Source organism: Pan troglodytes, chromosome 7 (genome assembly GCF_028858775.2).
Source record: "Pan troglodytes isolate AG18354 chromosome 7, NHGRI_mPanTro3-v2.0_pri, whole genome shotgun sequence".
Taxonomy (NCBI): domain Eukaryota; kingdom Metazoa; phylum Chordata; class Mammalia; order Primates; family Hominidae; genus Pan; species Pan troglodytes.
This window is the reverse complement of record NC_072405.2, coordinates 60,103,410-60,119,915: the sequence shown is the minus strand read 5'-3', so window position 1 is coordinate 60,119,915 and position 16,506 is coordinate 60,103,410. Positions and strand designations below refer to the sequence as shown.

The 16,506-nt window shown below is 37.5% G+C and overlaps 1 protein-coding gene across 4 annotated transcripts in view; it reads left to right on the top strand.

The window, feature by feature from the left end:
* PXDNL (peroxidasin like) overlaps nucleotides 1-16,506 on the top strand; it is a 497,888-nt gene that overhangs the window by 264,454 nt on the left and 216,928 nt on the right. The window lies entirely within an intron of this gene.

The window sequence follows — 16,506 nt, the reverse complement described above, 5'->3', positions numbered from 1 at the left end:
CTCATGGTGACAGTTCAAATAGACAGCTTTTTAAATGCCATTATGTGATAGTTGAACAATTATTTTAAGCTTCTCCATGTGGCTTGAATGATTGAATATCTGTCATCAGTTGGATAAAAATCAGAATGTATGATTGAGTTGGCATAAGGATAGGAAGACAGACAGAACTCAGCTGGAATTCCAGCACTGCATTTATTACCTGTGTGACATTGGGCAACTTACCCTCCGTGAACCTTTGTTTCCAAATCCTGAAATGCACATATTTCCGTGGTGCATGTTAAGGTACTGCATGCAAAGAGAAATAATGTTTATTAAGCAAAAATGTTTATTACTTGACTTAAAATAGGCATTTTATAGAAGGTAATTTATAGCTGTGACTATAATTTATGAAACAAGTTCAAGCTTTTAACTGACATTAGAACTTCCAAAACATGGGATTATACCTCTCATTTTACAGATAATAAAATTAACTTCAATGTTAGTTAACTGATTTGCCCCAAATTAAGAGTCTGTATTATTATTGTTATTATCATTATTATTATTTTTGAGGCAGAGTCTCTCTCTGTTGCCCAGACTGGAGTGCAGTTGTCCCATCACAGCTCATTCGCCTCCTGGGTTCAAGTGATTCTTGTACCTCAGCCTCCCAAGTAGCTGGGATTACAGGTATGCCCCACAATGCCCGGTTAATTTCTATGTTTTTAGTAGAGACAGGGTTTCACCACATTGGCCAGGCTGCTCTTGAACTTTTGGCCTCAAGAGGTCTGCCCGCCTCGGATTCCCAAAGTGCTGAGATTATAGTCATGAGCCTCCATGCCTAGCCCTGTAGCATTATTATTACAACTCAAACTGACTGCTATCTTAGTGTACTTTTTAGCATTTGATACTTTATGAAAACCTCAGATTCACCATCGTAATTTCAGTGTGAAATATGAATTCTTCAATATCAAAAAGTCATATTGTATACTAATACTGCTACTAAACTGCAATTTGATGTTTTATTCATAGATTTCTCTCAATTACAAGTGTTTGAAACACAAATACTAATTAGATAATTAAAAAGATTTTTCCCATTGATGACAACCTATGGGATAGTTCTGAAACTCGGATATGTAGAAAGCAGACTGGTTTTTAAGTATTGGCAGGATTTCTGTATATCAGGAGCTTTTGATCCTGAAATTTGTTTCCATATTCAATGTGGTTTCTTAATTTCAAAACATGATTTTATTTCTATAATAAATATGGTTAGAAGAAATCTAAATTTCTTTTTCATAGAAGGCCGAACTATTAGGTTATAGTATTAAAACACAGTCAACCAACCAAAAAAAATTTTTTTAAATTGTCTTTGCTCTACTTTTGTCTCTTATTAATTTCCTTTTACATGACTGCTATGGTTTGAAACTCATGCTGAAATTTAATTGCCATTGTAGCAGCATTAAGAAGTGGGAACTTTAAGGGGTGATTAGACCATGAAAGGTAATGAATAGATTAATGTTGTTATTGTGGAAGTGAGTTTCTTATTGTGGGAGCAAGCTCTTTATCATGGGAGTGGGTTCCTTATAAAAGGACAAACTTGGTTTCTTCTTGCTCTCTCTCTCTTGCCCTCACTTGCCCTTTTGCCATGGGATTATACTGCAGGAAGGCCCTTAAAGGATGCTGGCCCTTCAATCTTGGAATTCCCATCCTCTAGAATTGTGAGCCAACGAATTTCTGTTCATTATGAATTACTCCATCTGTGGTACTCTGTTATAGCAGCATAAAATGACTCAGAAAGAGAATTGGTACCAAAGAGTAGGGTGTTACTGTGACAAACACCTGAATATTTGGAAGTGACTTTGGAACTGGATAATGGGTACAAATGGGAAGAATCTGGAGAACCAGGATAGAAAAAGCTTGTATTGCCATGAACAGATCATTAAGGGCAGTTCTGGCGAGGGCTCAAAAGAAGAGGAGAGCTGTAGGGAAAGTGTAAAACTTCTTAGAGGTTGCTTAAGTAGCTATGATCAGAAAGTTGGTATAAATATGGACAGTAAGGCAATTCTGATGGGGTCTTGGACAGAAATGAGGAACAAGGTAATGGAAACTGGAGTAAAGGCCATTATTTTCTAACGTGGCAAATAACTTGGCTGAATTGTGTCCACACCAGAGGGCTTTATGTAAGGCTGAATTTAAGAGAATGAACTGGGACATCTGGTGGAATACATATCTAAGCAAAACGTTGAAGGAGCTGCACAGCTTCTATTAAATGCCTAGAGTACAAAGTAGGAAGAGATGAATGATTTAAAGATGACATTTATAATTAAAAGGGAAGTGGAACATAAAGATTTAGAAAATTCACAGCCTAGCCAAGTAAAGAACAAAAAAAGTGCAAGGTTGCAGCCAATTGATCCTTTGATAAAGGGATTAGCATAGATAAAATAAGCCAGGTGCCATTCATCAAGACAATGGGAGAATGACACCCAATTCATTTCAGAGATCTTTGAGGCAGCCTCAAGAGAGCAGCTCAGCATGCCTGAAAAAAATCAGCATTCACTACCCTGCACCACCTTAAGTCTCTGCCCCCCGAATTCCCAAACAGTGCTCCTTGGTCACCTCAGCTGTCACTCAAGTGGGCTTAGGTGTGGATTGTGCCCCTAATTTGAGGAATGGAAGTGGTAAGCCTTGGCAGCAGATTTATGTTTTAGTATGTATTTGTAAACCTCACACGATAAGTCTTTAAACTTATTGGTAAAGAACATCTTTAAAAACATTTTATATGCTTGTTTACAGAATTCACAGAATGGTAAATAGTCCAATTCACTGTAATAAGTCAGCTCACAATACATCTTTGAAGTAACATACTTCGATTCATCTTTTAAATGTGGATGTATAAACTCCTCACATTATGGCTTAGAACACAAGGGCAAGGGACATCTTTAAAGAGCATGTCTTAAACATGTGGTTAAAAAGTTCACTGTGTTAAACAGTTCAATTCATTTTAATAAAGTGCTTCACAATGCATCTTTGAAGTAACATGCCCAGATTTATATTTTCAGTGTGTATATATATATATATAAAATCCCTCACAATAAGGCAATAAACTAAATGATAAGGAACATCTTTTAAATGTGTATTTGTACATTTGTTGAGAGAGTTCATTGTTTGGGAAGCGGTTCAATTCACTGTAATAAAGGAGCTCACAATGCATCTTTGAAGTAACACACTCATTTCATGTTTTCAATGTGCATGTATAAACTTCTCACAGCAAGGCATTGAACTAACTGATGAAGAACATCTTTAAGAAGCATATTTTATACACTTACTTACAGAGTCCGTAGTTTGGTATTAATTCTGCAGATGCACAGAATGAGTGGGCTATGGGGTCAAAAGTGGTCTCCACCTAGATTTCAAAGGATGTTTTGGACAGCCTGAGGCCCCAGGCAGTGCCTTTTCACAGGAGCAAAGCCATTGCAGACAGTCCATACGAGTACAATGCCTAGTGGAGTAATGGGAGTGGGACTGCCACCAAGATCCCAGAACTATTGAGCTGCCAGTGTGCAATGTCAGCCTGGGAGAGCTTGCAGCACAAGACTTCAACCCATAAGAGCTTTGGGTGTGCTGAGCCATAGGGCTTGGGCTGCTAGAGGCCTTGGGGGCCCAACCCCTACCCCACCTTGTCCAGGAGGCAGGACACAGAGTCAAGGAAGATAATTTGAGAGCCTTAGGATTTAATGTTATTCACCCTGTTGGATTGTGGACTTACTTGGGAACAGTTGCTCCTTTTTTCTTGCCTGTTTTTCCCTTTTGTAATTGGAATGTCTATTCTACGTATGTCCCACATTGCATTTTGGAAGCATGTAACTGGTTTTGATTTCACAGGCTCACAGCTGTGGGGAAATTTGCCTCAGGATGAATCATGCCTTGAGTCTCACCCATATCTGATTTATTTAATTTTTTGTCTATCTTTTATTATTGTTACTATTAATTATTTCAATAGTTTTGGGGGGAACACCTGGCGTTTGGTTACATGAATAAATTCTTTAGTGGTAATTTTTGAGATTTTGGTGCACCCAACACCTGAGCAGTGTACACTGCACCCAATGTGTAGTCTTTGATCCCTCACCCCTGCTTCCATCCTTACTCCGAGTACCTAGAGTCCCTTATATAATTCTAATGCCTTTCCATCCTCATAGCTTAGTTCGCACTTATGAGAACCTATGATATTTGGCTTTCCATTTCTGAGTTACTGCACTTAGAATAATGGTCTCCAGTTCCATCCACGTTGCTGCAAGTGCCATTATTTCATTCATTTTTATGGCTGAGTAGTATTTCATGGTATATATATACCACATTTTCGTTTTCCACTTGTTGCTTGATGGGCATTCAAGCTGGTTCCATATTTTTGCAATTGCAAATTGTGCTGCTATAAACATAGTTGTGCATGTGTCTGTTTTATATAATAACTTCTTTTTCTGTGGGTAGATACCCAGTAGTGGGATTGCTGGATCAAATGGTAGTTCTACTTTTAGTTCTTTAAGAATCTCCATACTGTTTTCCATAGTGGTTGTATTAGTGGTTGCCCCACCAGCATTGTAAAAGTGTTCCTTTTTAACCACATCCACACCAACATCTGATATTTTTTGGTTTTTTAATTACGTTATGGCCATTCTTGCAGGAGTAAGGTGTATCGCATTGTGGTTTTGATTTGCATTTTCCTGATAATGAGTGATGTTGAGCATTTTTTCATATATTTGTTGGCCATTTGTATACCTTCTTTTCAGCATTGTCTATTCATGTCCTTAGCTCACTTTTTGATGGGATTACTTGCATTTTTCTGACTGATTTGTTTTAGTTCCCTTATAGATTCTGGATGTTAGTCCTCTGTCAGATGCATAGTTTGCAAATATTTTCTCCCACTCTGTGGGCTGTCTTTTACTTTGCTGATTGCTTCTTTTGCTGTGCAGAGGCTTTTTAGTTTAATTAAGTCCCATCTATTTATCTTTGTTTTTGTTGCATTTGCTTTTGGGTTCTTGGTCATGAAGTCTTTGCCTAGGCCAATGTCTAGAAGAGTTTTTACAATGTTATCTTCTAGAATGTTTATGGTTTCAGGTCTTAGATTTACATCTTTGACCCTTCTTGAGTTGATTTTTGTATTAGATGAGAAAAGGATCCAGTTTGATTCTTCTGCATGTGGCTTTCCAATTATCCCAACACCATTTGTTAAATAGGGTCTCCTTTCCCCACTTTATGTTTTTATTTGCTTTGCCAAAGATCAGTTGGCTGTAAGTATTTGGCTTTATTTCTGAGTTCTCTATTTCATTCCATTGTTCTACTTGCCTGTTTTTATACCAGTAGTACCATGCTGTTTTGGTATTTATAGCCTTGTAGTATAGTTTATAGTCAGATAATGTGATGCCTCCAGATTTGTTCTTTTTGCTTAGTCTTGCTTTTGTGGGCTCTTTTTTGGTTCCATATGAATTTTAGGATTGTTTTTCATAGTTCTATGAAGGATTATAGTGATATTTTGGTGGAAATTGTATTGAATTTATAGATTGCTTTTGGCAGTATTGTCATTTTCATAATACTGATTCTACCCATCTGTGAACATAGGACGTGTTTCCATTTGTTTGTGTCATCTATGATTTCTTTCAGCAGCATTTTTTAGTTTCTGTTTTAGAGATCTTTTACCTCTTTGGTTAGGTATATTCGTAAGGTTTTTGTTTGTTTTTTGTTTGTTTGTTTGTTTGTTGTTTTTCAGCTGTTGTAAAAGGGGCTGAGTTCTTGATTTGGTTCTCAGCTTGGTCGCTGTTGGTGTATAGCAGTGCTACTGATTTCTGTACATTGATTTTGTATTTTGAAAGTTTACTGAATTCATTTATCAGATCTAAGAGCTTTTTGGATGAGCCTTTAGGGTTTTCTGGTACAATCATATCATTGGTGAACAGTGACAGTTTGACTTCCTCTTTACTGATTAGGATGCCCTTTCTTTCTTTCTCTTGTCTGATTGCTCTGGCTAGGACTTCCAGTACTATGCTGAATAAAAGTGGTGAAAGTGAGCCTCCTTGTCTTGTTCCAGTTCTCAGGGGTAGCGCTTTCAGTATAATGTTGGCTGTGGGTTTGTCGTAGATGGCTTTTATTACCTTAGGGTATGTCCCTTCTATGCAAATTTCACTGAGGGTTTTAATCATAAAGGATGCTGAGTTTTGTCAAATGCTTTTCCTGCATCTACTGAGATAATAATACGATTTTTTGTTTTAATTCTGTTTATGTGGTGTATCACATTTATTGACTAGTGTATGTTAAACCAACCCTACATCCATGGTATGAAACCCACTTGATCATTGTATATTATCTTTTTGATATGCTGTTGGATTTGGTTAGCTAGGTTTTTGTTGAGGATTTTTGCATCATGTTCATCAGGGACATTGGTCTGTAGTTTTCTTTTTTTGTTACATCATCTCCTTGTTTTGGTATTATGGTAGTGGCTTCATAGACTGATTTACGGAGGATTCCCTCTTTCTTTATCTTTTGGAATAGTTTCAGTAGGATTGGAATCAATTCTTATTTGGATGTCTGATAGAATTCAGCTGTGAATCCATCTGGTCCTGGACTTTTTGTTGTTGTTGTTAGCAATTTTTTATTACTGGTTCAATCTCACTAGTTGTTATTGGTCTGTTCAGAGTTTCTATTTCTACCAGGTTTAATCTAGGAGGTTTGTATATTTCCAGGAATTTATTCATCTCCTCTAGGTTTTCTAGTCTGTGCACACGAATGTGCTCATAGTAGCCTCAAGTGATATTTTGTATTTCTGTGGTATTGGTTTTAATATCTCCCATTTCATTTCTGATTGAGCTTATTTGGATCTTCTCCCTTCTTTTCTTGGTTAATCTCACTAATGGTCTATTGATTTTGTTTATCTTTTCAAAGAACCAGCTTTTTGTTTTATGTATCTTTTGTATTGTATTGTTTGTTTCCATTTCATTTAGTTCTGCTCTGATCGTTGTTATTTCTTTTCTTCTGCTGGTTTTGGGTTTGGCTTGTTTTTGTTTCTCTAGTTCCTTGAGATGTGAGCCTAGATTGTCTGTTTGTGCTCTTTTAGATTTTTTGATTTATGCATTTAATGCTATGAACTTTCCTCTTAGAACTGCTTTTTCTCTATCCCAGAGGTTTTGATAAGTTGTGTCACTATCATCATTCAGTTTGAACAATTTTTCAATTTCCATCTTGATTTAATTTTGACCCAAAGATCATTCAGGGGCAGATTTTTAAATTTCCATGTACTTGTATATTTTTGAGAGTTCCTTTTAGAGTGAATTTCCAATTTTATTCACCTGTGAGCTGAGAGAATACTTGATATAATTTCAGTTTTCTTAAATTTCTTGAGACTTGTTTTGTGGCCTGTCATAATGTTCTATCTTGGAGAATGTTCCATGTTCTGATGAAAAAAATATATATGTTCTTCAGTTATTGGGTAGAATGCTCTGTAAATATCTGTTAAGTCCATTTTTCCTAGGGTATAGTTTAAGTCCATTGCTTCTTTGTGGACTTTCCATCTTGGTGACTGGTCCAGTGCTGTCAGTAGAGTACTGAAGTCCCCATTATGATTGTGTTGCCATCTATCTCATTTCTTAGGTCTAGTAATAATTGTTTTATAAATTTTGGAGCTCCAGTGTTATGTGCATATGTATTTAAAATTGTGATATTTTTCTATTGGGCTAATCCTTTTAGCATTATATAATGTCTCTTTTTGTCCTTTTAAACTGTTATTGCTTTATAGTGTGTTTTGTCTGATGTAAGAATAGCTATTCCTGCTTGCTTTTGGTTTCCATTTGCATGAAATCCCTTTTCCCACCCCTTTGCCTTCAGTTTATGTGAGTCCTTATGTGTTAGATGGATCTCTTGAAGACAGCAAGACTTGGCTGTTGGATTTTTGTGCATTCTGCCATTCCATATCTTTTAAATGGATCCTTCAGGCCATTTACATTCAATGCTAGTATTGAGATGTGAAGTACTGTCCTATTTATTGTGCTAGTTATTGCCTGAATACCTTGTTTTTTTTCCACTGTGTTATGTTTTATAGGTCCTAAGAGATTTGTGCTTTACAGAGGTTCTATTTTGGTGTACTTTGAGGGTTTGTTTCAAGAGTTAGCATTTTTTTGTAGTGCTGGGTTGATAGAGGTGAATTCTCTCAGCATTTGTTTGTCTGAATTATACTTTATCTCTCCTTCATTTATGAAGCTTAGTTTTGCTGGATACAAAATTCTTGACTAACAATTATTTTGTTTAAGGAGGCTAAAGATAGAACCTCAATCCTGGCTTGTAAGGTTTCTGCTGAAAAATCTGCTGCTAATCTGATAAGTTTTCCTTTATAGACTACCTGGTACTTTTGCCTCACAACTCTTAAGATTTTTCCCTTCATCTTGAATTTAGACAACATGATAACTATGTGGCTAGGTGATGATCTTTTTGTGTTAAATTTCCTGAGTATTCTTTGAGCTTCTTGTATTTGGATGTCTAGACCTCTAGAAAGATGAGGGAAGATTTCCTTGATTATTTCTCTCAAAAAAGTTTTCAAAAGTTTTAGATTTCTCTTCTTCAGGAACACCAATTTTTCTAATGTTTGGTTGTTTAACATAATCCCAAATTTCTGGGAAGCTTTGTTCATTTTTAAAATTCTTTTTTCTTTGTCTTTGTCAGGTTGGGTTAATCAAAAGCCTTTTTTTTTTTTTTTTAATTCTGTAGTTGTTTCTTCTACTTGTATGATTTTATTGTTCAAAACTTTCCAGTGTATTTGTATTTCTCTAAGTGTGTCTTTCATTTCTAGAAGTTGTGATTGTGTTTTCTTTATGCTACCTATTTCTCTGCAGACTTTTTCATTCATATTCTGTATTTTTAAAAAATATCTTCTTCACCTTTCTCTGATGCTTCCCTGAGTAGCTTAATAATCAACTTTCTGAATTCTTTATCTGGCAATTCAGAGATTTCTTCTTTGTTTGGACCCATTGCTAGAGAGCTAGTGTGAGCTTTTGGGGATGTTGTAGAATGTTGTTTTGTCATACTTTCAGAATTACTTTTCTGGTTCCTTCTCATTTGGGTAGACTGTTTCAGTGGAAAGATCTGGGACTCAAGGGCTGCTGTTCAGATTCTCTTGTCCCATGGGGTGATCCCTTGATGTGGTTTTCTCCCCTTTTCCCTAGGGATAGGGTTTTCTGAGAGCCAGACTTCGGTAACCATTATTGCCCTTCTGGGTCTAGCCACCCAGCAGGGCTACTGGGCTGTAGGCTGGTGCTGGAGAATTTCTGCAAAGAGTCTTGTGATGTGATCTGTCTTTAGGTCTCCCAGCCATGGATACCAGTATCTGCTCTGGTGGAGGTTGTGGGGAAGTGAAGTGGACTCTGTTGGAGTCCATTGTTGGAGTTTTATTTAGTGTGCTGGTTTTCTTGAATGCTGATTATGCTAGTGGTGAAGCTGTCACATGGCCAGAGTCAGGATCTGTGGTTAGCCAGGGTGTTGCAGCTGGTGAAATTTGCTGTTGTTTGCTCCTTCTTTGGAGCAGGGTTGTTCTGTTATGAGTTGAAATAATAGCTTGAGTTGGTGGCCTCCAGCCAGGAGGTGGTACTTTCTAGAGAGTACCAGCTGTGGCAATAGGAGGGGGATATGGGTTTGCCCTACATTGGTCAGGATAGGTACTCAGGTTTCTCAGGTGATGGGCGGGGCCATAGAGCTCCCAAAAGTTTATGTCTTTTGCCTTTGGCTATAAGGGCAGGTAGAGAAAACCATCAGGTGGGGGCAGGGTTGGGCAGTACTGAGCTCAGACTCTTCTTTGGTGGGGCTTGCTGTGGCCACTGTGGGGGATTGAGCGGATGATTCTTTGGCCAATGGAGTTATGTTTCAAGGGGGATTATGAATGCCTCTGCTGCTTCATTCAGGTTTTCAGAGAACTGGGGGAAGCCAGCAGTGACAGGCCTTACCCTGTTCCCATGGAGTCAGCAAGGCCAGTCTCACTCCTGCTGTGCCCCGCCCATCTGCACTGAGTTTATATCCATGCAGCCTCTGTGCAGGGCTGAGATCTTGCCCCAGGCTACAAGCCTCCTGACTGAGAAAGCAAGTAGGGCTCTCAGGCCTCGCCCCTCCCTGCCTGCCTGCACCATCCGCTGGAGCTTCTGTGCTCATTTCTGCACTTCATGTTCACCCTCCACCCCAGATTTTGTTCAGGAAAGTTCATGCTCAGTTGCAATTATTACCAAGTTCAACTAGGGGCTTCCTTTACCCTGTGGCCCCTCCCCAATTCTGCTAGCTGCCTTCCCTTCCCCCAAGGACCTCTGTGAGGTAAGGCTAGGAATGGCTTCCCTGGACTCAAGCTGGTGACCAGGAGTGCCTACAGGGCTCTTTCTGCTGCTTTATCTACTTTTATATTTCACTCAGCTCCCTAAATCCCATCCAAGTACTAACCAGGCTGGATCTTGCTTAGCTTTTGAGATCAAACAAGATCAGGCACTTTGAGGGTGATATGTCTATAGACTCAGCTCCTTAAATCCATTTCAGCTATAGGTAAGGTTAAATCCTTCTCTTGTGATCTGGATTTTTAGGTTCCCCAGTGGGAATGCATGTTCAGAGGCTGAATTTTCCCCCTCTAACAATTTAGGAACTCACAGTTTTCTGGCTGTCTCACGGCACTTGTAGCAGCAAGCAGCTGCTATAAAGGGTCTGTGAATTCTTTTGGTTTTCCTCATATGTTCATATAGTGGTTATTGAAGCAAGAGTTCACAATGTAAGTCTTCAGATGCTGTTCTGTCTGTCCAAATGGGAGCTGCATGTTAGTCCTGTCTTCTGTCCATCATCCTCCCTACCCACCCATGTCTGATTTAAATGAGACTTTGGACTTTAGACTTTTCAGTTGATGCTGGAATGAGTTAAGATTTTGAGGCTATAGAGATGAAAATAACATATTTTGTATGTAAGACAGACTAAGTTTGAATGTTTGTTTCCTCTGAATATCAGATTGAAATTTAATTGCCTTGTAGCAATATTAAGAGGTTGGACTTTTAAGAGGTGATTAGACCAAGAAGGCTGTGCCCTCATGAATAGATTAATGCCATTACTGTGGGGGTGAGTTCCACATCTTGGGATTGGGTTCCTTATGAAAGGATGTGCTTTTTTCCCTTTTGGCTCTCTCTCACCCTCTCTTTGCCCTTCTGCCATGGGATGACATAAGGCCATGGGATGCCCTTCTGCCATGGGATGACATGGGATTGAGGGGATGATTGGCCTGTCAATCTTGGACTTCCCAGCCTTCAGAGCCATGAGCCAATATGTTTCTATTCATTAAAAATTACCCAGTCTGTGATTTTTTTTAAAGAGCAGTACAAAACAAACTAAGACAATGACTACTAAACTATCACTGTGATAAAATGTGTGCCTTTGTCTTTTTAAAAAATAATTTTAAATTGTGTAATGCTTTGGGTAATTTTTACTATATTGCTGAATCATCACATTAACCAATCAAGTATACATTTTTAAATAAAGACAAAATGGAAAGCCCTTATCACTGTGATGTTTTTCATCAAATATATTTACAGATGGCTTATAAAAATTAGCATATGAAAAGTTCTAATTCCCATTTAAAATGCACATAATTCTCAGCAGTAAGTGCTTTATATTCTGATAATAATTACTGGTCTTACTAATATTGAGTAATCTTACTATTTAAAGCCAAGAAAACAGACATTTTTGCTTTCTGTTTTAAAACTGATTCCATGCTGTTGTGAATCACTATTCAAAGAGAATTTTTGGTTTCCAAACATGTAATCTATAATCCTTAAAATTTATCATAATTTTAATCATAAGTCTGAAATTCAATTTTATTTCAGTATATCTTGGCAAAACAATTATAGATCTTAAGGTGCCAGAGATGTTTGTTTTTTATACTGCCTTTATTTTAATGTTTCTTATTGTACATCATCCATTTTAAATTAAATTTATTTTTGAGGAAGGCAGAGATAAATAATAGATCTTTTCAGAGGTCTTGACAGTAGCGCAGTATAGAAATGCCAATCCTGCTACAGATATAAATATTCACAATTAGTATAAAAATACACTTTTTGATTTTCCTGTTGGCTTCATGACATAGCCTTTGACCCTAAAAAGTAGGTTGTGGGGGGTGAGGAAGGGATATTGAAGAAGGATTTGTTAGCCTTATTCTTTTCTTGATTGTTTGCTGATTGAAAATTTGCCAAAGTACATTTGCTTCAAGTATAAATGTTCTCTTTATGTTGCATTAGGTTATTTTCTATGTGTTGGCTACATCAGGAGAAATTTGGTAAACACAACAATGTCATAGAATAAACAAAAATGTTACTTTAAGCATCAGTGAGGGCTAGATAGTTCCGAAGAATAACCTGATGTTATATTGATTGTGTCAGTGCAGAAGATAGCATAGGGAGGAGTAATCATCTTGTAAGAATTATAATCATCGAATTTTTATGAAAGAAAATGAATGATAATTTATTATCAGGCCTCACCCCTCCCCACCTGCCTGCACCATCTGCTGGAGCTTCTGTGCTCATATCTGCACTTCCTGTTCACCCTCCACCCCAGATTTTGTTCAGAAAAGTTCATGTTCAGTTGCATAAAGCATATCATACTTTAAAATGATCAGACTTGAGAGGATATAATGAACTTTTACCAAAGGTAAAGACCTTTTGATTAGGTATTATTTTCTCCTTTTACATACACATCCTGTTAGCTGGATGTTTCTGCTCTACAAATGGCACAGAGGACTCTTTAATCACTCCACTTTTCAGAACAAGAGTAATCGGTATGTTCTTAGAAAGCACTGTTTAATAATGCTGATGTTAATCAATCATCCTGCTTTCAGTTATTCCTCATCTACAATTTCTGCCTTTATTTCACTGATAGAGCTGACATATTTTCATATTTTTATTGATTATCCTTGCCAATAAATTTTTCTTTTTTCTTGCCTCCTTAGTAGGCACCAAATATCTCTTTTGTAAAAATTGTATCTTCTAGCCATGTTCCTCATATGACCCTTGAACTAGAAGTGTTATAATCCACTTTGACTGGTCATTATTTCTTTCTTTTTTTTTTTTTTTTTTTTTTTTTTTGATATGGAGTCTCGCTCTGTCACCAGGCTGGAGTGCAATGGCGTGATCTCGACTCACTGCGACCTCCACCTCCCGGATTCAAATGATTCTTCTCCCTCAGCCTCCCAAGTATCTGGGATTACAAGTGCACACCACCATGCCCGGCAAATTTTTTGTATTTTTAGTAGAGAAGGGGTTTCACCATGTTAGCCAGGATTGTCTCAATCTCCTGACCTTGTGATCTGCCCATAGTCATTGTTTTTTAACTTACATTTCCTCTTCAGTATATAGCCTTATATTTATTACCTCTTCTTTTCTTTACCTGTTTACTTATTTCTAAGTGGGATATTTTACTAGAGTACCTTTTTTAGACAACAGCAGGCTTCTACACCTGTATAAAACTGCTACATATTGCATCATGTATTAAATATAAACTTTTTATCTTATCATCTACTAAATTTATGGAAAGAGACAGAGTAGTATCACCGGGCGTAAAGTCTTGGAAATCAAACAGACCTGAGTTTGAACTGAGTGAAAGTTTGGCACTTAGCTCTTTGATCTTGAGAATTCCGCTTTAAAATTCTAAATCTTAGAGTTCCTTGGTATTGCTTATAAAATGAGAATAATTACAGTGATTTGACAGGCTGGTTCTGAAATCTAGAGGTAATGTATGAAACACTTGGTAAGAGCAGATTCTGAAATAATAATACCTATTTTCTTTGTTACCATATTAATTATTTTATTATTATTTCAGCAATTACTTTCTGACAGAGCTAACTTTAAATGGTGTATTTTTAAATACATAATTAAATTTAGCCAGTGATATAAAGTATCATTAACTTAATTCTTTTGGCCTTTCTTGATCTGTCTAGTTTATTTTAAAGGAGTTTCTCATTTTATTTCTTTTTTTTTTTTTTTTGAGATGGAGTCTCGCTTTGTCACCTGGGCTGGAGTGCAATGGTGCAATCTTGGCTTACTGCAACCTCTGCCTTCTGGGTTCAAGCGATTCTCCTGCCTCAGCCTCCTGAGTAGCTGGGATTACAGGCGCATCCCACCATCCCAGCCTAACTTTTGTATTTTTTAGTACAGACAGAGTTTCACCATATTGGTCCGGCTGGTCTCAAACTGCTGACCTCATGTGATTCATCTGCTTCGGCCTCCAATATTGCTGAGATTACAGAAATGAGCCACAGCACCTGGTCGACTTCTCTCTCTCTCTCTCTTTTTTTTTATAAGGGCATTAATTCCATCACAAGGACCCTACCCTCGTGATCTAATCTAATTCTATTACCTCTCAAAGGCCCTATCTCCAAATACTATTATATTTGGGGTTAAGATTTCAACATATGAATTATATGGAACATAAACATTCAGTCCATAATATTCAATAAACTTGCTTTTGTCTATGCTGAGACAAAATTATAAAGTAGGATTGCTTTGGCCCATTTTATCATGGTCTCAGGGTAACCTTGTCTGAGGTTGTGTTCTGTTAGGTAATATTTAATAGGAGAATACCATGGACTGCCCTTGAGTGTGAAACCAGTTTTTAAATGTTGAGGATACTCTTTTTTTTCCCCCTTTCTCAAAATAAATTAAAGCCTGAAATTCAGAATAAAACATAGACTATTGTGGTGGTAAATGTTCTTTACAAAAGACTTTATTTACTGTAATTTTTTTCCATCAGGATGACTAGCAACTTATTAGTACAAAAAGCACCTTTGATATATAATATCTGGGAGAGTTTTCACTGAATTATAAAACAGAGACAAGTTTCTGCTTTTAACCATGATGGAATAGGAGAGACCAGATTAATATTCTGCTTAAAAAAACTCGTAGAAAACCAGAAAACATGAAACGGCAGTGTTGGAGAACTGGAGAGCAGGCTGCGAGGGGCTGTGGTCCATGAGGGAAGGGACACACGGGGTGATCTCTGTGAGTTTTCTCTGGTGTTTTCCAGAGGTGGTTTCCGTGCTGAAGTACAGAGAAGGGTTCCCAACCCGAGACCAGCAGGCTTGCCAAGTTGAGGATACAGAGACTGGGGCTCAGGAAGCCTAGTGTGAAAATTAGTGGTGTAGGAGACCAGTGAGCAGGGAGCTACACAGAGAGCCCTAGAGACCTGCAGAGGCTTCCCCTAAAATCTTTGGCCAGACAATGATCTGCACGTGTTGGAGGAAACTACTTGTGGCTAGAAAAGAACCAGTAAAAATTCCTGGGCCAAAAACTTCCCAGAAATCACTCAGGGTGGGGAATACTTTGTGTTACTACCAGCTAGTGTGGAAAGACCTTGCTGCATAGCATTGGATGGAGCCCTCAGAAAGGTGTCACCTTAGTAGAAAGGCTATATGAGCCCTATTATGAAGATCATTCTGGGCTTGCTTTATAAAGCACAAAAGTAAACCTGAAAGGATCAAACCGATCCCAAGAAATGTAACTGTGTGGCAGAAGAAAGTCCAATATTCTTTTTTTTTGATGGAGTCTCACTCTGTCGCCAGGCCAGAGTGCAGTGGTGCCATCTTGGCTCACTGCAACCTCTGCCTCCCGGGTTCAAGTGATCCTCCTGCCTCAGCCTCCTGAGTAGCTGGGACTATAGGCACATGCCACCACGCTCAGCTAATTTTTGTATTTTTAGTAGAGACGAGATTTCACCATGTTGGTCAGGCTGGTCTCGATCTATTGACCTTGTGATCCGCATGCCTTGGTCCCCCAAAATGCTGGGATTATAGGCATAAGCCACTGCAACCAGCTGAAAGTCCAATATTCTTGAAAAAAAAATAACAATATCTGCATCCAAGAAACTAAAAATCACAGTTTCAATCATCCAGTCAAAAATTACCAGGCAAGCACATCATACAAGAGTTACAAAATACAAGGTGCCAAAACGTGATACAACTGAAAAAAGAAATAAACAAATTCCACGCTCCTCTTTTAGTAACTGATAGAACAAGTAAACAGAAAGTAAGTATAAAGAAGACCTGAAAAACAAAATCAACCAACTTGACCTAACTGATATTAATAGAGCACTACACCCAAAGCCAGAAGAATACACAACTTTTCCAACCACATAAGTATCATTCCCCGAGATAGATTATATTGTGTATTACATAATAAAGCTCAATAAATTTTAAAGGATTGAAGTCATATAAAATACATTTTCCTATCAAAACAGGATTAAACTAGAACACAATAGTAGATGTCATAAAAATTCTCAAATATTTAGACCTATTAAGTAATCAATGTGTCAAAGAAGACATTATAAGGAAAGTTAATTATCTCAAACAGAATAAGAACGAAAACTCAATATTCAGAAATTTTGGGGATATATCTAAAGCGAAAGTAGAAGTTAGATAGAAACTTATAAAATTAAATGGTGATATTTGGAATTAATAAAGACCTAAATCAGTGATGCAATCTTCTACCTTAAGAATCA